Raw genomic sequence first — 22,926 nt, forward strand, 5'->3', positions numbered from 1 at the left:
GTACTATTCTCTCATGAGCATCTAAGAAATCAATATCCTGGACTGACCTGTTATATGGGACCTTTAATAATATTACTAACAGAAAGACATAAACTTGTATTGCTTTTCCAGTAATGGTTGGGTATTCTACTTAACCTTATAAATAAATGAGACTTGAACTGTTAGTGTTGTTCTGCAGCCTACAGAGCATGAAAACTGACCAGGAATAGGTCAGAGTCTTTGAAGGTGGGAAGATGAATTTCAATCTATTCACCTTTCTTCAAATGCAGGAAACTTCCTGATTTCTGGAAAGGTAAGGTCTTTATCATTCCTCCAGTAGTTGAGATTTCAATCATTTTAGGAGGTGAGTAATTGGGTTTTGCAAAATAAGAGGAAAGAAGGTTGAATGTAGGCCATATGTTTGAAAACATATTCCACCAGGCCCCTGAAGAAACCAATTAATTTCACCTTGAGTTTAGTAAAAGACCCAAAAACCTGAGACCATAAATCACTCTAATACACATAAAATTACATCGGCACACTTAACATTTAGTGAAGCTCTCTTGGAAAATGAACTGGGGTTAGCTATCACTAGTCTAGGAACACACACACACACACACACACACACATACACACACACACACACACACACACACAGTGGAAACTAGAAATCAGAGAATTCACAAATATGAAGAGTGAAGGTTTAACCAAATGATCTAAAAACATCATATAAATGTCAGTTTTTACTTATATATTCCTTGAACGTTTTACACATATCTCCTTTGAGCTTCAAAATGACCCTTGGGTGGGGCAGTTATTTTGGTCATTCTTAGCTCCCTTTTTAGACAAGGAAACTGAAGTTTGAATAGGTTGAGTGACTTGCCACTTGCTATTTAATGACATGGGTAGAATTTGAATGCAGAATATCATAACCAAGGAGCCAGAAACCATACAATAGAAAAATAGTAATAATAATGTCTTCATTGACATAGTAACTTTTACATAAAGTAACCTTATTCATGTCTACATGACCCATTAGGGATTGAGCTGAGGCTGATATTCAAGTCTCCCAACTTAAAATCTAATGCTGTTTCTATGACATCATTCTAGCAGTCATAGAACAACATTCCAGGTAACTAGCATGTTTCTGTTTCTCTTTTTTGAGGATGGGTCACAGTAAAAGTCTAGGTTTGTTTGAGCTGTGAGTTGATTAAAGGTTTGCATTTATATTTCATTTATAAAATTTATTTATTTACAAAGTTAAGAACAGAATCAGGATTTGGGACAGGTAAAGTAGTCAAGTACAATATATAACAGTTCAGGGGGGGGAACATAAAAGTATGATATGTCAAGGGATTTTTTTAATATCACTTAAAAATGAATATATATTTCTAAATGAAAGAAATTCCACTGTCTATTGCAAGTAGGGAACTTATTTTGTAGTAAGTAAGAGTTCACAGTCTTCATGGGCACGGATGCACAATTTTTCATTGCTTATTCACACAAAGCTTTGTCACTGCTCTGGTTAGGGGAAAGGGCAGTTGAGGGAAATGGAAATGTTCAGCAAAGAAAAATGGAAATAAGAGATCACATGACAATTATTTCCTGTATTTTAAGAACTGTGACATAGAAGAAGGATTGATTAGACTTATTTTGTCTTGTTCCACCCAAAAGCAATGAGTGAAAAAAGAGAAATTGGCAGTTTTAGGTTTTATGTTAGAAAAAACCATTCTAATGATTGAGCAATTATTTCAAAGGAAAATGGGCTTCCTCAGAAGGTAGTGGGCTCTCGCTCCTTGAAGGTCTTCAATCAGAGGATAAGTGACTTATTTTGGGGTGCCTTGGAATGAGAATTCCTTTGGAGTCTCCAGGTTGGACTATATGACTATTGAGGTCCCTTCCCACTCTGAGATTCTTTGAATTTACAGGTTCCCTCTCCTTATCCCCCCCCCCCCCCCCCCGGCCAAATCAAATAAGGGTCAATCAAATAAAGGTTCAATGGACTGGATTTAACTAGCAATATAATAAAACCTTTAAAACCTTATCCAAAATGCTCAAAATATCATGCTGATGTCTAAAGTGAAATTTCAACCCTGAAGGATTCTAGACTCCTTTGTTCTCACTTTCTCCTTCTCAGGAGGTTGAATGAATACATGAATACATGAATAAGATTTGGAATTCCAATGTGGATGTATACCAAGACACAAGACCCAGTTGAACCCAGCTACTTTTCAATGGGAAGAAGGTGAAAACCAAAGTGAGCAAAAACAGAAAGAAAACATTGAAATAATTATTCCTGGGGCATGATGAAGTAGATAGAGTCAACTTCAGCATCAGAAAGACCTGGACTTGACTCATCTCTGCTACAAATAAGCTTATGTAACCCTGGACAAGTCAGTTAACCAGTTAGTATTCCCAGGAAATTCCAAAAGTTCTAAGTTGCAAAGAAGATACAAACCTGTATTTGTAAAGAAGTCCCTCCAAGAAATTATAGATTCAGACACACAGAAGCAATGATTTCCCCACTGATATCTTCTAGTAGTGATTTATCCTTACATTATGTAACTGATCTTACTTGTGGCTTATTTGTTACTCTATTCACTTGACTTTCAATTTCCTAACTCCATTAGAGAAAGATGAAGTTGATAATAGTGGACAGAGCACTAGGTCTAGAGTGTAAAAATTGCTGTTGTGTTCAGTTTTTAGTTATATCCAATTCTTTGTGATCCTTTTTGGGCTTTTCTTGGCAAAGAAAATGGAGTAGTTTGCTATTTCTTTCTCCAGATCATTTTACAGATGAGGAAACTGAGGCAAAATTAAATGACTTGCTCAGGGTCACATAGCCAGTCTTGAATTAAACTCAGGTCCAGAATTTTGTCTGGTGTGCCACTCAATGAGTCTGGAAGATCTGAGTTCAAGACTGGCCTCAGACATGTTCTAATGGTGTGAACCTGAGCAAATCACTTACTTTTCTTTGCCTTAGTTACCTCAAGTGTATATGGTCATAACTCTTATCACCTACTTTTAAGAATTATTGTGAGGGGGCAGCTAGGTGGTACAGTGAATAGAGCACCAGCTCTGGAATCAGGAGAACCTGAGTTCAAATCCAGCCTCAGACATTTAATAATTGCCTAGTTGTGTGACCAAGTCACTTAATCCCATTGCCTTGCCAAAAAAAGCCAAAAAAAATTATTATGAGGATCAAAGAAGATAATATTTGTAAAAAAAATACTTAACACAATGTATCAAACACATAATAGAGGCTAAGTAGACATTTGTTCCCTTGCCTAAGCCTTTTCACAAGCAGTTTTCCATTTCTAGAATATTTTTCCTCCTCACCTTTGCCTCTTTGGTTTCCTACAAGATTCACTTGAAATCCTGCTTTCTGCAAGGAGCCTATCCCATCCAATTCTCCTTTCCCTTTGTGCCTCCTCTCTCTGATTAGCTTCTATCTTCTCTCTCTCTCTCTCTCTCTCTTTCTCTGTGTATGTATATATATATATATATACACACACATATATATATATGTTACATATTATATGTACATAGATATTTGTATGTTCTTTCCCCATTAAGTTGTGAGCTCCTAGATTTTCTTGGTATATCAGTACTTAGCCAGTGTACTTCACAGAATTGGACTTAAATCAATGTTTACTTTCTAGCTATTGGCTGACAGGACTTGTGGATAAGTCTATTAAATGGCAATACCTCAGGCAATTATATCACACTAAGTTGATTATTATATGACTTGCTGGACAGATTTTTCAGACTGAGAGTTCTCTGATGAAATCACAGTTTCTTCTCCCTCTTCCCCCATCCCACCCTTTTAAAAGTAGAAGAAAGTAGAAGAAATATACATATACACATTATATAAAAAAAAGAGAGAAAGGAAAGAGAATAGAACAATTGTATGTTTATAGGAAGCTGATTTTCAACAAATGTGCAATTTAGCCATTATCATTAAAACCACATTCCATGTTCTCAAAGGAGAAAAATAGGAGCATCATTTATCCACTAAATGGTTTCAAAATATCGATGTCACATCCCTTTGGTAAATTCATTTCAGTGGAGCATTTTCATGCAAATTTCCTGAAGCATTTCCATAATGGGGACTATGGAAAAGTAACCACTTAAAAAAAAAAGAAAAAGCAATTTATGCTTTTAATTTGCTCCAAATGCTCCACCACTGCAGACCACATAAGGGTATGTTCTTGGATGCAATTTCAAAGGCACAGTAAAGATTTCCAGGTGTGTTTCAAAGGAGTCACGTGATTAAAAAAATTACAACCCTTAGGAAAGAAAGAACTTGACAGCGTGGATGGGGCATGACCCAAACTAGAGAATCTGGACCTGTTTTCCCTCAGACTGTTGTCTAAATTGGTAGATGGAGAGACTAAGCAAAAACTATTATTATCCATATAAATTAGGTCAAACAAATATATACAGTTATTACCCCCAAGATCAGTTAGAATGAGATATAAACTACCCATATTAGTATGTGACATAATGATGTAGGGCAAAGTATACTGCATTTAGTTTCGAAGGACCTGTCTTTGAGTCTTGCCTTTGCTGCTTTAAGGGATACCTTGGTGACATGGAGAACATGCTGGTTTTGGAGGGAGGAAAGAACTTGGGGTCAAATTACACCTTTCATCAGCTGCATAAAATGGGGCAAGTATGTATCTCATAAGACTATTTGGAAGATAATGTATAAAAATATTTTGTTAAACATTAAATTTTGTTATTTAAAGGTCACCTGCTAGTATTACCTATGTGAACATAGTCAAATCATTTCCTTAGCTTGTGCCTCAGTTTCCCCAACTGTAAAACAAGTGATTTTGGTGATTTACAATATCCTTTCTAACCCTAATTCATATAATCCTTGGGATAAAAAGGGAAAAATGTTGTTAAATTATCCATATCCTGCTTTGGCTGAATTCTAATAAGTAGTTCTATTAGAAAACATTCTGAACTTATGAATGGTCAGTTTTCTGATTTTTTTTTAAAGATGATTGGGGGACAGAATTGACTACATTTTCTGAGATTTTTGCTATTTTCCAGAAACAAATTTGCTCTACAAGCCTCAGAGAATGTAAACTAGAGCTTAATTCTGACCTTCTACTATGTCATTTGCTTAATCATTCTATAGTTCAGGGTATATTACCAGAGAGATGACCTTATTCTGTGAAAAATAAAGCTTATCATCTTTGCAGACAAAACAATTGGCAAACTAGCTGTACTTGAACAGTGCCTGAAACATAGTAGATGTTCTATATTGATGTGTTCTGAGGTCCCCAAGATGCTTTCAGGGAGTTCACAAGGTCAATAGTATTTTAATTCTAGCTATAGCTAATAGTTTGCAAAATACTTTATGAATATTATCACACTTAATCCTCATAACAACCCTGGGAGGTAGGTGATATTATTAACCTCTTTTTTCCAGGTGAAGAAACTGAGGCATAGGGCAGTGGAAACAGTACAATGCCTGGAGTCAGGAAGACTCATCTTCTGAGGTTCACATCAGACCACAAACACTAGCTGATCAATTCTGAGCAAGTAACTTAAGCCTGTTTGTCTCAGTTACTCATCTTTAAAATGAGCTGAAGAAGAAAATGACAAACTACTCCAGTATCTCTGCTAAGAGAACTCCAAATGAGAATCAACATGAAGAGTTGGACTTAACGGAAATGACTAAACAGCAAAAAAAAAAAAAAAAAAAAAAAAAAAGAAGCAGAGATTAAATGACATACATTTAGACAATAAATGTCTGAGTCTGAACTTGAACTCAGGTCTTCCAAATTCTGTCCATAATAATAATGAGGAGGAGGAGGAGGAGGAGGATACATTATTAGCCTATTAAAATACTCCTTTTTTCCAACTGCATATTTATGTGAGGCCAGATTTTCTTCATATACTTCAAGTAGGACAATACATCACAACAGATTTAATGCATAAGCAGATATGAAAATCCAGCTGTCTTCAATTAAGCCAGACATTAAAGAAATTTGTAAAAGTATGAGAAACAATGATACTCTTCTTACTGTTTTTTTTGTGCTTGGGAAAATATAGCTATTTTTCATAAAAATGTTATTTACTTTATGTAGGTTTATTTTTTAATTAATAAATAGTTTAAATATTATCTGTTTTAATATCCAATAAGGGAAATACTAATTAATGTAATGCATAAAGACAAAAGCTCTTTAAGAACCTCAGTAATTTTTAAGAGTTATAAAGGGGTCCTGAAACAAAAATATTGAAAACTCTTCATCTAAGCTATAGCTGTCCTATTAGCAATGGGCAGGCAATGGGACAAAATGCATGAATTTCACAAGTTATTTCTTAATTTTATGACAAACTAGTTAAGATTGGACTTATTTTGTTTGGTCCAACAGCACCAACTAAGGACAAATGTTGGAAGCCATAGGAAGACAAAATTTGACTTCCTAATAATTAGAATTGTTCAAAAGTCATTTTTCCAAAGGGAAAAAAGTCTTTACAGAAAATGAAAGAATAATCATCAGAATATTTGCTAAAGTACATTGAACCTGCAGTCAAAATATCTTATTTTGAATTCTAACTCTACTATTTTTGTTGGTAGGTTGCTTTGAATTGTGTCTGAATTTTTTGTAACCCCATTTGGGGTGTTCTTGGCAAAGATACTGGAGAGGTTTGCCATGTTCTTCTCCAGCTCATTTTACAGAAGAGGAAACTGAGGCAAAAAGAATTTAGTAATTTGCTCATGGTCACACAGTTCATGCCTGAGATTAGATTTGAACTCAGGAAGATGAGTCTTCCTGACTCCAGGTCAAAGACTATCCAATGTCCCACCTCACTGCCATATAGAGGTGCAAATTGCCTCCCTGAAAGAATTTCAACTCTTTGACCATAAGAGCTATTTTATTCTTGTTTTTATATTCTTGAGATTTAGTAGAGTGTTTGGCACTTTGTTGGAGCTAAATCATTGTTTGCTGGTTGATGTCTAAAATGAGATCTAGTCAGATTAGATGACCTCTGAGATCCCTTCCAGCTCTATAATTAAGAGGGTGGAAGGGAGATGAAATCAGTGAGACTGAATTTGTCAGACCATGAACAACATTCAATGCTATTAAATTTCAGTTTGTTAGGTTCAATATAGTATTCTAGACATTCTAGATTGTACAGTATCCTTGCTCTGCTAACCAATGGGTTAGCTATCCATTCCAAATTTCAATTCATCAAACCCCAAAGTATGTTTTTGTGCTAGGGCATGATTATACAGTTTACAGTGTGAGTGTGTGTGTGTGTGTGTGTGTGTGTGTGTGTGTGTGTGTGTGTGTGTTGTTGCTGCTGTTTTCTCTTTGGCATTTCAAAGTGGAGGGCTTTTGATGTTATATAAACAAGCAAAAGCTGTGACATTGCCCAAATAAGCTTGCCCTCCCTGCTTTCCAGTGCCAGAGGCAGAGGATGCTCTCATCCAAGTTGGGCCAGGCATTTCACTAAAATGTCAGCCAGCACAAGGCCTTACCAACAATTTGAACAGACCTTTAAGTTGCCCTAGTTACAGCTTCTGGGATCTGGGACACAGCAGGATCAAAACCAGCAATTATTATGTTTTAATTACTATATTTTGTCCCCTATATGTCCTTTAAAAAAATCTTCACAAAAAAATAAAAAAAAAATCTTCACTTACATTCTGGGTCCTTGTCAAGGACACCAATGCCAACATTAGCACTGATGGCCTATTGTGGGTTGAATGACTTTTAAACTAGAACCTGAAGAAGATTCTTTTCCAAATCAAGGTACTATAATTCTGGGATCTGGCCCTAGAAGGGACCTGCAAAACCATTTAGTTCAACATCATCACTTTACAGATGAAGGAAATTGAGACCCAGAGAGGTTATGTAACTTAAAACATAGTGAACGGAGTATTGGGCCTGTTAGTAAAACATGAGTTCAAATTGAACTTCACTTACTGTTACCCTGGGCAAGTTCCTTAAATCTATATCTGCCCCAGTTTTCTTATCTTTAAAATGAGAATAATAACAGCATCCCTCACCCTCAGGGTTGTTGTAATATTGTGAAGCTCTGTGCAGTCTTAAAGTGCTATATAAATTCTATCTACCTATTAGTAAGTGGCAAATCCTCTAACTAATCCCAGTACTGTTTCTGCAGCACTATGCCATATTCTTTGAAAACCACACCCCTGGAGTAAGAGGGGAGAGAGGCCCTCCAAAAGTAGCTAAGTACACATTGGATAAACAGAAAAAAATGTTCTGTTCAGATGCTGAACCAGGGAAGCTATGAATCCAAGTCCTTAAAAGTGAAATAGGATAGGAAAAAGCTAAAATGAAAAGAAGTTTACTGAAGCCCCTGTGGTCTGGGAGCTTCTCAACAGAGGAAAACTTTTGGGACAGAGTGAATGTTCCAGAGACATTTTAGAAATCTCTATCTTATATAAGGAAACATTTCCCTTTGTTCCTTGAAAAAAATCAGGGGGTTGTAGATGAAAATAGGACATTGCACATAATATCAGATTCCCCCCAATATATTGATTTTACAATAATTTTTCTTTTTCCTCTTTTTCTTTTTTTAAAATAAATTCTTTGTTGTAAGAGATGGGGGAAGAGAGAAAGAAACACCAGGAAAATATAAGAGATACCAAAAAATGTACGTATACAAAAAGAAATCCCTCAGGGTCTTCTTAAATACAGTTTTTTTTTTTAAATTTAAGGCAATGGGTCAAGTAACTTGCCCAAGGTCACACAAGTAGGTAATTATTAAGTGTCTGAGGCCGGATTTGAGACTCCAGGGCTGGTGCTCTATATGTTGTGACACTTAGCTGTCCCTTAGGGTCTTCTTTCTATTGACTGCTCCCTTCTGTTTCCCTAAAGTGATCCTAATGGATGGAGGTGATGATAGTGATAATAATGTTGCTGCTGATGAGAAAGAAAACAGCACCAGGAAGAATTCTTAGCATATTCTGGTACTTTCTCTACAACTTTACCTACCACAATGCAGAAACAGAAGGGGGTACATTGACCTAAGGACTGTATGATACAGTAGAATGAGCACTGGATTTGGAGACAGAAACCTTGGGTTTAAATTCAAGTTGTGCTTTTTTGCTAATAGGATGACTTTAGGGAAGCCCCTCTCCTTCTTTGATCCTTTATTTCCTCAACTGTAAAATGAGATTGATCTGTTGAACGGCAGTCTCTTTAAGAGTGCTTTTCTAGTTTTAAAGTGTCTGACTCTATTTTGTGTTTCTGTCCATTTCATGGATTACTATAACCAAAAGGAAAGTTATCACATATTTGCCCAAGCTTCCACTAATATAGTTTCCTATATTTCATTAAGCTGGTCTTCATACAAAGGTTGATGGAGTCATGCCATCTGGGAGCAGCTCAGTAACATCTGTCACAGGTTAGACTCTCCTGACATACCCTTTGGAGGTAGGGTCACTCCCATGTTATGATAAGGAATTTGAGTAAAGCTTTTATGGAAGGTTCCGAGAATTACAACGTCCTCAGAGCAATTACAAACAATAATTCATATGTTCGTTCTCTTCATATGCATCTTTGTGCAATGTACATTAAACCAAAACAGTTTAGAGGAACTAAACCATGTCCATATTGGCATTCTTGCTATTAATGAAGTTTAATTATATGAAAAAGTTATAGTTATGGGAAAAGACACACAAAACAACAAAGGATAAGTAAGGAGAAAATGAAGTAGTACAGGGCATGGTTTAACTAAGCTGGATAACCCTGAGAGGAGTTGTATATAAAACTGGAAAGACTACAAAAAAAAAATAAAAAGAGGAACAGATCTGTCAGAATTTTTAGGTTGATCTATTCTCACTGGTAAAAAAACAAACAAACAAAAATTAACATTTGGATTCTATTATCTCAATACCCAATGGGATAAAAATGTTTCATTCTAAAAAGATCCTTCAGTTGCTTACTTGATGGTTATATAACCAAAACTTTAACAATAACTGCCAAAATGACTAAGGCTCAACAGGAGAGTTCCCTGCATGCTTTAGCCCTTGGAAATATAGAACTGGTGATATGAATACAATTAGCATTCTTGGTTGTTTATTCAATATTAATTGTGACACTGAGTGAGTAGCTATTTGCAATGCTGCTTTCATCCAATGAAAATGGAATTAAAAGTACAAGAGATCAAGCAAGTTCCCATTAGCAAATTAGTAGATTATGCTTGTATTGAACTATCCTCAATCAGACAGTTTGTTTATTGAACTGTAGGCAATTGAAATGTTCCTTGTTAGTATCTCAATTAAAGCAACTACTCAAGCTCCAATTAGTGACACATATTTATGTAAGCGTTCTCTTCACAACCACCTTGGGAGGACAAATTATTTCCATTTGACAGATAAGGAAACAGGGGTTGAAAAGAATTAAGTTATTTAAAACCCATGGCTATATAGCTAGTAAGTGAAGCACTAGGGGTTATAAATTCTATAATTCAATGATCTTTAAGATTCTTTCAGCTTCTGTCATGAGAGCTTCAGTAGCTACACTAATCTTTCTTATGTATATTTATCTGACCATGCTACTCTTTCAATATCTTCAGCAGCTCCCTATTATCTACTGAGATGTTATTGTTTTCCATAATATGTTGCTACCTTATTTTTCTAGCCTATGCTACTTTCCCTTATATAATAGACTCTTCTGTTCTCTGTCTCCCAAATATGGCCTCAACTTATGGCCTTTGTTTATTTATTTTATTTGACTTCCAAAGCCAGAAATACGATGGTTGCCCTACTTTGCTGAATCTCTGCCCTTCCTTAAAGGCCCAATTTAAATGATTCTTGCTCCATGGAAAGCTTTCTTCCCTCATCCACTCAGCAAGCAAAAAAGAACAACACAAAACAAAACTCACCCCCCTCAGACTTTGCCTAGCACTTTGTTTTATGGGCCTCCAAAGTACATATTGTTCATTATTTTTGCATTATGGTTATCTGTGCATATAATCTGGCATAGAGTTAGTTGTACTTTTTGGAGGGATGGAGAAGAGAAAGAGTTGGAGAAAGCATTTCAAGGTGTAGCAAGCTAAGCTAAAGAAATTCCCTCCACTGATACTGATTAGCCCTTCACCTGTAAGCAAGACAGTGGCAGTATTTGAATCTAGGACTTCTCAATTTGAAGACTAGTCTCCAAGCTATTGGGTGCTGTGACATTGTTATTTCTTTATTATTTGTGTTTTTATTGGCATTTTAATATTCGATTTATTTATACAACAACATGACTGTGTTTCTAATTTTCTGAGTTTAAACATCATACCTCAGTTGGCAGTCTTCATAACTTTCCTCAGTCCCTGAAGCTGCTCACCATGGAACAAACCTACATCATGAAACATGCCTATATCATATTAACCCTCTTCTTCCTCAAATGGCCTCCATTTTGGGAAGGGGTCCAGGCTGATTTCCCCTTCTGGCTGAATTTTTGACTTTCAATGCTTCACCTCCCATTCAGACACCTTCAACTCTTCTTCCTACTGTTTATTTCCCTTTGTATATTATGAAAATATTATCCTCATTAGAAGGTAAGCCTCTTATTGACAGGGCTGTCTTTCTCTTTGTATCTCTACATCTTGGCTTTGTGGGCAGCTCGATAACTCAGTAGAGTACTAGGCCTGCAGTCAGGAAGATTCTTCTTCATGAATTCAAATATCTCAGACACTTGCTAGCTGTATGACTAGGCAAGTTACTTAACCCTATCTGTAAGAGGAGCTGGAGAAGGAAATGGCAAACCACTCCAGAATCTTTGCAAAGAAAACCCCAAATAGGGTCACAGAGAGTTGGACATGATTGAAAAAACAACTTAACAAAAACCTGCTTGACTAAGTAAAAAAAGTAAAAAAAAAAAGCCTTGACTGCCTAGAGGATAGGTATCATTGTTGTTACAGTTATTTGAGATCCTTTTACTAGATTGTATATTTTATGAAGTTACACCAAAACTGTGATAGTGTTGATTAAAGTGTTCTACAAACTGTAAGTGTAATATAATTGAGTCTTTGTTATAGACTCAAGAAACAATTTGGCATCATTCTTTAGTACTAAATTTAGCTAAAATGGCCAGTTTAAATACAATTTGTACTAATCCGAACTTCAAATTCAGTTAATTATCCATGGTGCTGAAGAACTCATTAATTGCAATAGTAAATGAAGACTTCTGCACCTCCGAATTGCTTTATCTATTCAATCAACAATTAACAAGCATCCCTTAAGCAAAAGCTGTGTTTAGGGCTCTCTTACAGGCACTGGGCGATACAAAAACAAAAAATGAGACAGTCTCCATCCTCTGGGAACTTTAGAAACATTTGTTGCCATCATTGATGCTGATGTTGATGATAATGAAAACATTTTATGGGTGTATAGGAACTGTATGGCTGTACAGTTAAAATTACTCAGGTGTAGAAAGCAAACAATAGTTTACAAGGTACTTTGTGATTTTCAAAATGCTTTCACACACATTATCATATAGAACATTCAAATCAACTCCCTAAGGAAGTACAATTGTTATCCTTATTTTACAGAAGAGTTAACTGAAGCCATTTGTGGCAGGTCACATGGCTTGTAATTTAGCATTTTCTTCACTTTGCCATTAGGTAGGAATATAATAAAAGGTCCTTAAATTCTCTTGTGTGTGTGTGGGGCGGGGGGAGGTGTTCTTTGATTCTTTTGAAAGGTGGGTTAGGAGTGCAGAGCATTTAAGATAGTTTCAACTCAAGTCAAAGGCATCTAAAACCTCAACATGTGAGCACACATAGAAACAATTTCACCAATTAATTAAATGGGATGGGGTGCTGCTTCATTACCACTATAACCCAACAGGGACCTTTTAAGAAAAACAAGACTTAGAACTTAAGAATAATGAAAATGTCATTAAGCTTGATGGCACAATCTGGCATTCAACAGTGGATAGCACATTATACAACAGAACCAAGCTGAATGGAAAACATCAAATTCCACAAGAACACATTGCCCCCTTAAAAGCAAATGGAAACATCTGGATTTGTATAATAACACTAAAAAAAAATCAAAAGAAAATGGACTGGTGTCAAAAGATATGGCTGGGCTTCAGTCCTTAAAGTAGCACTAATATGAATGAGTCCTTTCATCTCTCTAAGGGTTAGTTTCCTTGTCTGTAAAATGGAGACTTAAAAATTGGCTACCTCACAGAGATGTTATAAAGATCAAATCAGTTAATTTACATAAAAAGTTCTTGATAAACTATAAAGAAGTATTCCAATGTGTTTTGGGGTAGAGATAATGAGTTTAAATTTCTCATCTTTTGGAATGAGAGGGTAAATTTCATTAGATTTGGGGAAATATGCAGTCCTTTTACTTATCTTGAGTTCTTCCTGGCCATCAAAGCCTATTGTTCAAATGCTAATACTCTCCTGTTGTTGCTACATGGCAATGAATCATGAAACACTAAGGTCTCAGACCAATCAAAATCCCAGGTGACTCAAAGATTAATGAAGAGATCTATGATGGGAATAAAAGAGTCCTAGTAAGTTACTGACAGTATCCCTTGCCAGAGAAATGTCTTCAAAGTCATTATCAAGGTTAAATATTATCAGACATGGAGAAAGACTGTTGATAAACAGTTGAGTATTGCAGCTAGATGGCACAAATCAGTACAACTCATCTTCCTAAGGTCATATCCGGCCTCAGACACTTATTAACTGTGTGACTCTGGGCAAGTCAATTTAACTCTATGTACTCAGTTCCTCATCTCTAAAATGAACTGAGAAGAAAATGACAAACCAATCCAAAGCTCCAATAATTTCATAAAGAGGTGAATGAAAAAAATGACTTAACAATAAAGCATTTGTACCTTCAAAATGGTAAAAAAAAATTAGTAGGTCATGTTTGTGTTCAAAAGATCTTTTATGGAAGATATTTGGAAGGGTATGTTCAAGTACTGCTCATAGGAGAAAGTATGGATGGGCTGAGGTCTGTAATAGTAGAAGGAATACTATCAGCAAGACTGTAGATCTATCACAGTGTCTAAGTCCTTTCAAAAGTATAAATATGTATAGCATATTTCTGTTAGTGCTTTAAATTTACTTTAAGCCTAGTAAGGTATGTAGCTGGTGGAATTGTTAAATACCATGGACAAAACACTCTATGGCTCAACATTCCATGGTAACAGAAGTAAGAAATTTCAGTGGCATTCATGGAAAAAAATTAGCAGGCCAGTTTTCCTGATATGGCAAGGAAAATTATTTTTAATATCCTTGTTGATGCTAAGATTTTGATTCATTAAGTAGATAGATTTGTTCTGTAGATCCTCATGATTCTTTAGCATATATCTTAGAAGATTCTTAGCCTTAAAAAATTCCATTTAACTGAGCCCACCCTTTGCCTAGGGTGTATTCTGTTGCCTTCATATTGAATTATAGTTATATTGACTCAATTATCGCACTAAATCAATAATTTTTTCCTTTGTTCCTCAGTCAGAGTCATCACACTGTTAGTCTGGGTATATTATAAAGCAAGCTGCATTACAGAGCTCAACTGTCCCCATGAGAATGAAAGTATTTGCAGCTCACTATAACAGACCTGAGAATTTAAAGACAGAATAGAAAAAGCCCTTGCTTATAAGTAGTTGACTCACAAAAACAGTACAAGGTATCCCCAAAGTCTCAAGCCTTAATAAATTCTGACAGCAGGAAGACTTTTGGGACATCCTGAATATATAAAGTAATTTCTAAAGTGCTAAGATCTGAAGCAAAGGCCTCTGTAAGAGATAGATCTGTTATGTTTTGATGGAAGCTAGGAATCCTACTAGGAAAAAATGAGAAAAGAACTAATTTTATAAATGAGGGATCTTCTTTATAAAGACAAGAAGGCAATAGATGGTAGTCCATGAATGAGGAATAGGTACCATGGAACAGAGAACATATAAAGTAAATATAAAGTAGAGAGGTAGGTATTCTCTCCATACCCTCCAAACAACTATTTTCTAGTCTAGGGGGTTCAGGAATTCAGGAAAGTTTGACTTTTACTATTATAGGTCTTGGTTTTCAAAATAAGTCCAACTCATTTTTCATAGCTCCAGGGTTAAAAAATTTATTGACTGCCTGAATATTGACTGTTACATTTCCACTAGATCAAGACCAGATGAAAGATTTGTAGTACCAGGGGAGACTTTAGAGATGATCTAAATCTTTTCATTTTACAGTTAAGAAAGATTGGATTCAGAAAAATTATCTTATTTGGCCAAGATAACATAGTTAGTTGGCAGAAAAACCTTAGCTTTCAAATCCTAATTCCAATGATTTGTTCATTAAATCATGGGCAGCTAGATGGCAAAGTAAGGAGGACCTGATTCATCCCAGGAGTCAGGAGCACCTGATTTCTAATGTGGCCTCAGACACTTAAGAATTATCTAACTATGTGACCTTGGGCAAGTCACTTAATCCCATTGCCTTGAAAAAACAGGAAAATTATGAGATCATGGATTAAAATCTGGAATGAGATTTATATGTCATTTAGTGCAAAACCTATAGAGGTAAGGAAACTAAAGCCCCAAGCAAACCCACCTTGCCCAGGTATACATAGTTGGAAGTAAAAAAATTGGAATCTGAACCCAGGTTTTCCAGTCTCCAAGGTGAGTTTTTTGTCCATTATATTATTATACTAGACTTTGAAACTACAGAAAGTTTTTAGTATACTTTGGCATCTTAGTGTGTTGGAGTTCTTTCATTTATTCACTTATTTAAGTATCTTCTTGTGCTGATCCTTCTGGGAATTGGAAAAGAAAATAAATATTCACAAAAGATATAATCCCTCTTCTTCTGAAGTTTGTAGTCTAGTACCAAGAGATCATCTATCCCTCTTACCTTTCTTATAGGTAAGAAGATTGAGACCCAGAAAGTCTAAGAGATGTTCCTAGGGTAAATTTATCTATTCTGAAGCAAAGGCAGGACTCGAACTCCTGAATACCAGTGGCCAGGATCACTGTTCTTTTCACTAAACCACAATGATTTCTAAATGGTTCCAAATGAGAAAAAACTTTTTTTTATTTTAAATCTCCAGTTGTGACTGGCAACAGAAAATTAGTTTCAAAGGTCAACAAAATGTTATTAGAATAATCTCATTATTGCTTCATATACAGAGATGTCTTCATTATTATTACATCTGTCTCAAATCCTTATAATTAAAATTCCTTGTTCTGGACTTAAGAAGGAAGAGATGTATGAAATGATTGTTTTGGAAAAAAAGACTCATAAAAAGTGATTGATGTTGAATGAAAGTCTAGGGGAACTTAAAGGAGAACTTAAAAGTTTTAAAAGCAGTTCTTTCCTCATCCCTTGCCTCTAAATCCCTCCTGCTCTCCCCCTCCCTATTTCAACCTCATTTCCTCAGATCTTGACTTCCTCCCCTCTTATAACACCAGGGCCTCACCCACAGGCATCTACCTAGTGGGGGTCTAAGAAATGTTTGTGAATCTGAATGGCATTAAAGATGGCAACTGTCCTTCAAGGAAATCACAGAAGAGAGAATTGAAAAGTGGGATCAGGTAAAGGGAAATACCTTAGTCACCAAATCTCTTTTGCTTGCTGCAGGAATAAAACTCATTCAGATCAACAATGTATTAAAAATACTTTCTTCTGAATTCAATGGACTGAGAAAGAAAAATCAATATTTCCAAATTTCTAAATGTAAATGAAACCACCCAGGTTAAAAGCATCCTTGATTTTTAACACCAATTTCCTCCAAAGTATTTTTTATACTCCTCATATCTCCCTTACTGTTAAATCTACTCCCCCTCCTTTCTACACTGCCAGCTCCATTGTGATTATAACTATAACTCATTCATTAGCTTGCTTTCCAATATATACAGACTATATTCTAGATGATTGTGGCTCATTTTGAAGACACTTTTGGTGTTTCTGGTGCACTAAAATAAAGCAATTCATACTTTATTTTTTAAATTGTGAGAGAATCTTAATTTAAGAAACTTCAACATGGAAAAAATAAAGTACCCTGGGGGGCTTAGTGAATATGTCAGAATCAGGAAGACCTGGGTTCAGACCCTGTCTCTTATTTATATTTACTATATAATGATCCTAGTTACTTCATTTGATACAGTACTTAGCACATAGTGGGTAGACATAACTGTCCTTGACTTATTGTTAATTGACAAGCTTTTTTTTCAATGCTCTAGACAGTTCTCACTTAGAGAATTGCTGATCTTCATTGCAGAGGAAATCTCACTAGGAATTTACACTCAAGAAATAACAAATTTGAATATCTAAGTCCCTTAATCCTTTCCCTCTACCTCTCCTTAAAAATATAAACTATCAGAAAGCTCAGTTGGGGAATTTTGTTTGAATTACTAGAGATAGTTTCACTTTATGGGGCTGGGGAAGGTTCTCTTTGGGGTGTTTTCCATAGCAAAATGGCTGAATTTAGCCTATGGTCTGATTTCTATGCAACCTTTCAGGAACAGGTCAATTATGTAAAGTAAGATACTGCAATATTCAGGAAAACTCCTAGGGATTTCTGGTGGCTTTAACCCCAATATCAACATCCCTTTGGATTTCAATGACCTCTTTTAGTAATAGGAAATGTTCTGTCTTAAAAAAAAAACCCAAACCTCATCAATTAAAGGAGAAATAATTACTTGGAGGTCTCTACTCCAGGAAGAAAAGGAAATTCCTTTGTAATTTAAATTGAATACACTAATTAGCAAAAAAAAAAAAAAAAAAAAAAGGCCCAGTAAAGAGACTTTGGGAAGACTTGGTTCAAATTTTGTCTTTAACATTTATTAATTATAACCACAAACAAGTTCTTTGTTGTAATGAATATATTGATCTCCCTACCTTCCATGGAAGTCCAGGGGAAGTTCAAATTCTCTCCTGTCAAGGAAACTAAATCATACTGGCAAGAGTTAGGTTTTTTTCTTTTATTGGTTTTTGCAGGACAGTAGGGTTCGGGTGGCTTGCATGTCACACAGCTGGGTGATTGTTGGGTGTATGGGGCCGGATATGGGCTCAGGTGCTCCTGGCTCCAGGGCTGGTGCTCCGTCCATTGCGTCACCTGGCCATGCCTACAATTATTACTATTATTTTTTCTTTTTAATTTCATTTTTTTCTCTCCCCTTTACTTTATCGCTCAAGCGAGTCTATATTTTTTGGGGGAGGGGGTATTTAGTTTACTCTTAAACAAGAATATTTTATTAATGTATAAAAACATTATTTGTACAAAATGAGAATAAATAAATATTAAATATAAAAAAAAGAGTAAGATCAGCAGCAAAGGTTCAAAGTCTCCTTTCTAGGGAGGGGAGTTTGAATAACAATTAGCTTTCACTTGCCCCAGGTGCCTTTCCTGTTCCCATTAGGAAAAAACTGCACTGATCCCTAGGTCCAGGTTCCTTCAACTCTTCCCCCAATGCTTGATTCAGAAAGAAACTGTAATAAAAAAAAAAAAACCCATCGAAACATACTGGTTTGGGGGAGAAGGTGCCCCATTTCCTCTGAAGTTTTATCAGGGTGAGCAGACCCAGCAGACAAGACTCTTTTTACCAGCTTCCCTGATTGTACTTTATTTTATGAGTTGTTCAGTTATTTCATTCAAAGACCCCGTAGTATCTTCTTTTTTTTTTATTTTTTGTTTTCGTTTTTTTTGCAAGGCAATGGGGTTAAGTGGCTTGCCCAAGGCCACACAGCTAGGCAATTATTAAATGTCTGAGGTTGGATTTGAACTCCGGTACTCCTGACTCCAGGGCTGGTGGTCTATCCAGTGTGCCACCTAGCCAGCTCCCCATAGTATCTTCTTAACAGACACTGAAGTAATTTACATTTCCTTCTCTAGCTCATTTTGCAGATAAAGGAACCAGGATTAAATGACAATTAGTAAATATCCTATGCCAGATCTGAATTCAAGATGAGTCTTCCTGACCCAAAGTTCTAACTACTGCATCACCCAACTGTCCTTAATAAAGCTGACTTGTTTTACTGTTTTGTGAATTTCATGTTTCTTTGTACTAGGATTTGATACTTTAAAACATTTTTAAGTTTGTATTAAGACATTTGTGGAAATTTGTGGGAATGTATAATCACAAATCTGACATGCTGCTACTGGGCACATTTGAGCTGAAGGGAAAAGTAGGCATTTATAAGATGGCTTCTGATTAGGAAAATATTTTAAAATATGAGGAGACTGACAGTAAACCCACCATAAAGTAATAGAAGCAGCTCATTTTCTTCAGTTTTCTGGTAGTTAACCATTATTCTTTCCTTCCTGCCACCCTAATCCCCATCCCCCAAATTCACCAGAAGAGTCTTCCCAATAAGGCTCAATTCTTTCAAATTTAAGAAACTTTGTTCACTTCCTGAGTAGGTAAGTGATTTTGATTTCTCAAAGCCTATGCTTGGGCAATGAGGTTTTGATGGATAAGGGGGGATCTGGAGTCTGTAAAACATGAGTCCAAATCCTGAATCAGTTGCTTTCTATTTATGTAATTCAAGGTAGATAAAGCCAATGCTCCCTGCCTCAGTTTCCCTTTTGATACAGTGGTGATAATAGTACCACCTCCCAGGATTGTTGTGAGTATAAATGAGAGTCCATATGTTATACACTTTGCTAATCTTTACATACTATATAAAGGCTTTCTTATTTTTTTAAAATTATTTTTCTTTTTTTTTTCTTTTCCCAGGACAAGCAACATTTAAAAGATCCTATGGACCTAAAAAGGCTTCCACTATAGCCTTGATGAGTGAATGACTATATGTCCATTTCAGAGGACCAGCCTTGTTCAGGCCATAAAGGGTCATCAAAAGACTTGCTATCAATGTCTAGGTCATTCCAGATCTAATACTGTATTATAAAGCTCCAGTCACCAAATATCTGGTACTGTATAAGAAATAGAATGATGGATCAGTAGAATAGATTAGGTACAAGAGAAATAGTAGTAAATGACTATAGTCATCTACTGTTTTTGATAAACTCAAAAGACTCACTATTTGACAAAAACTTCTAGGAAAACTAGAAAATAGTATGGCAAAAACTAGTTATATACTAACATCTCACATGCTATATGAAGATAAGGTTGAAATGGGTACCAGATTTAGACATTAAGGTTGCTACCATAAGGCAATTAGGAAAACACCTGTCAGATCTATGGATAGGGGAGGCATATATAACAGGAACAAGAGATAGAGAACAGTATCAAAAGCAAAATGGATAATTTTGTTTACATTAAATTTAAGAGCTTTTACACAAAACCGATTTATTCAAGATTAGAAGGAATGCAGATAGGTGAGAAACAATTTCCACAGCTAGTTTTCCTAATAAAGGACTCATTTCTAAAATATATATATAGAGAGAATTGAGACAAATTTATAAGAACACAAATCATTTCCCAACTGATAAGAGGTCAAAGGATATGAACAGGCAATTTTCAGATGAAGAAATTAAAGCTATCTATAATCACACGTAAAAATGTTCTAAATCATTACTAATTAGAGAAATGTAAATTTAAAAAAACTCTGAGGCACTACCACATCTCTACTGGGTTGGTTAAAATGTCAAAAAAAGAAAATGATCAATGTTGAAGAAGATGTGGGGAAACTGGGGCATTATGCATTGCTGGTGGAGTTGTGAATTGATCCAACCATTTTGAGAGCAATTTGGAAATATGCTCCCAAAACAATCAAACTATGCATATCCTTTGATGCAGCAAAACCACTACTGGGTCTGTATCACAAAGACATAAAAAAATTGGGAAAAGATTCACAGTACAAAAACTATAACAGCTCTTTTTGTAATGGCAATGGAAATTGAAGGAATGCCTCATTTGGGGAATGGTGAAACAGTATATGAATGTTTGTTTTGTAAGAAATCATGAAGGGGCAGACTTCAGAAAAGCCTTGAAAGTCTTGAATGAATTGTTGCTGAGTGGAGTGAGCAGAAACATAAGAACATTGTACACATTAACAGCCACATTGTATGAAGATCAACTATGATGAACTTAGCACCTCTCAACAGTTCAGTGATGAAGGGCAATTCTCAAAAACTTGTGATGGAAAAAGCCATTCATACCCAGAGAAAAAACTATGGCATATGAATGCAGACTAAAGCATACTATTTTCACTCTAAAACATTTTTCCTTTCTCATGGTTTTTTTTTCCCCCTTTAGGTTTGAATCTTTCCTCACACCATGATTAATATGGAAATATGTTAACATAATTATACATGTATAATCTTTATCAGATTACTCACTGTTATGGGAAGGGCAAGGGAAGAAGGTAGGAAATCAAAAACTTGCAAAAGGATGAATGTTGAAAACTATTTTTGCATGTAATTGAAACAAATAAAATAAAAGCATTTTAAAAATTAGCTACCATGTGGAGCTACTAGTAAAGATTGTCTACCAAGTTTGAGACCTATTTATATAGAAGGAATAACTTTAAGAAGAAATCATTGATGCTAGAGGAATTTAGATATATCATTCCTTAATTTTCATGGGGGTAATATTCCCAGAAAATGTAGTGAAAGTCAAAAAAACATTAATGTTGATACTTTGAATTAATGAGAAAAAAGAAGCTGGGTTCCAATGACCACCATAAACTGTAATATTGTTCTAGATGAGTGCTCGAAATATAATTATCCCTTCTACATCACAACTTTCTCCATGGAGAAATATATAGTCTGAGAAATTAAAATGGAATTTTGGGGAAGCCACAGACCACACATGAAGAAAAAGTTTAGAAACTCAGAAATGAATGAAATATAGTACAGTCCTATATAATATCAACATATTTTATATTTAAATAGTAAAATAATCTAGTTTTTAGGGAGAAATAAAAAATTTTATGTGAATTTTCCAGATGCACGAGAGCTAGGTCCCTTATCTACAATATGTGGAATGGATAACCATTCACTTTTCTGATATAATTTTCATAACAAACATTTACTCTGAAGATATGCATTTTTCTTAACTGTGAAAGATTGGGAAGAGGCAAAGAAACTCTGGACAGGATAAGATGGGAAGAGGCAAGAGCAGTAATGACAGAAGAACCTTGAGACAAAAAAAGGGAAAGGGATTTGGAAACTTCCATCTCTAATCTCCCTTTTAGTTCTGTGTTTGAACTGTTCTCATACCCTGGTCCAAGTTTGGGTATCTTGGGTAGTGGGGGACATAGGACACTCTCTTGGCAGTGCCAGTGAAGTTGGATGGTGATGACTGCTACCATCTTGTTTACTCACAAACAGCTGCTTTTCCATTTTTTCAATTCACTGATGGTCATGCAAGATTACTTTAGTACTTTTTGGAGTGGATTCATAAGCACTTTTACGAATATTTTCTACCTTTCTTTGAAAGTAAACTTTCTCTTATTGTGCCACTCGTTTTTTTTTTTCCTACTTGCAAATATCCATGAATGTGCCAGTTGCCAACAGGAAAGTGAAATTGAGGTTATTAATAAAACTATGCCACTGCTTGAATTTGTGAAAGTGAAACATGAGAATATTGAGGAAGCATTCAGAGTGGGGAGATTTCCATTTCCCTTTACAGATCAATGACTGCTCTGCAAATTCATTTCTATAGATGAAACCCTTATTAAATGCTTACTACTTATTAGGTAGTATACTAAATCTTAAGGATACCAAAACAAGATAGCCCCTGCTTTTAAGAAGCTTACATTCAGGGTGGCTAGGTGGCGCAGTGGATAAAGCACCGGCCCTGGAGTCAGGAGTACCTGGGTTCAAATTCAGGCTCAGACACTTAATAATTACCTAGCTGTGTGGCCTTGGGCAAGCCACTTAACCCTGTTTGCCTTGCAAAAACCTAAAAAAAAAAAAGAAAGAAAAAAAAGCTTACATTCTAATTTAGGACAACTCCAAAAGGAGTGCTGATAGGGGATGTGTGTGTGCTATAGACAAGACTGGGAAATCCAATAGAGTCCTGGACCCCATTCAGAAGC

The 22,926-nt window shown here is 35.6% G+C and overlaps 1 protein-coding gene and 1 long non-coding RNA gene across 8 annotated transcripts in view; one reads left to right on the forward strand and one right to left on the reverse strand.

Moving 5' to 3' along the window:
- Positions 1-22,926, reverse strand: part of LOC141508420 (disks large homolog 2) — a 2,787,507-nt gene that overhangs the window by 472,903 nt on the left and 2,291,678 nt on the right. The gene's annotated exons all lie outside the window — the stretch shown is intronic.
- LOC141508414 (uncharacterized) lies at positions 1,144-18,962 on the forward strand. 2 transcript variants are annotated; one of them, XR_012474404.1, is made up of 4 exons: positions 1,144-1,195; positions 4,559-4,654; positions 8,572-8,625; positions 18,815-18,962. It is a non-coding gene; the product is annotated as an uncharacterized LOC141508414 (long non-coding RNA). The 2 variants fall into 2 exon arrangements; XR_012474403.1 differs by lacking the exon at positions 1,144-1,195 and adding an exon at positions 2,120-2,236.

This window comes from Macrotis lagotis, chromosome 1 (assembly GCF_037893015.1).
Source record: "Macrotis lagotis isolate mMagLag1 chromosome 1, bilby.v1.9.chrom.fasta, whole genome shotgun sequence".
Lineage (NCBI taxonomy): Eukaryota > Metazoa > Chordata > Mammalia > Peramelemorphia > Peramelidae > Macrotis > Macrotis lagotis.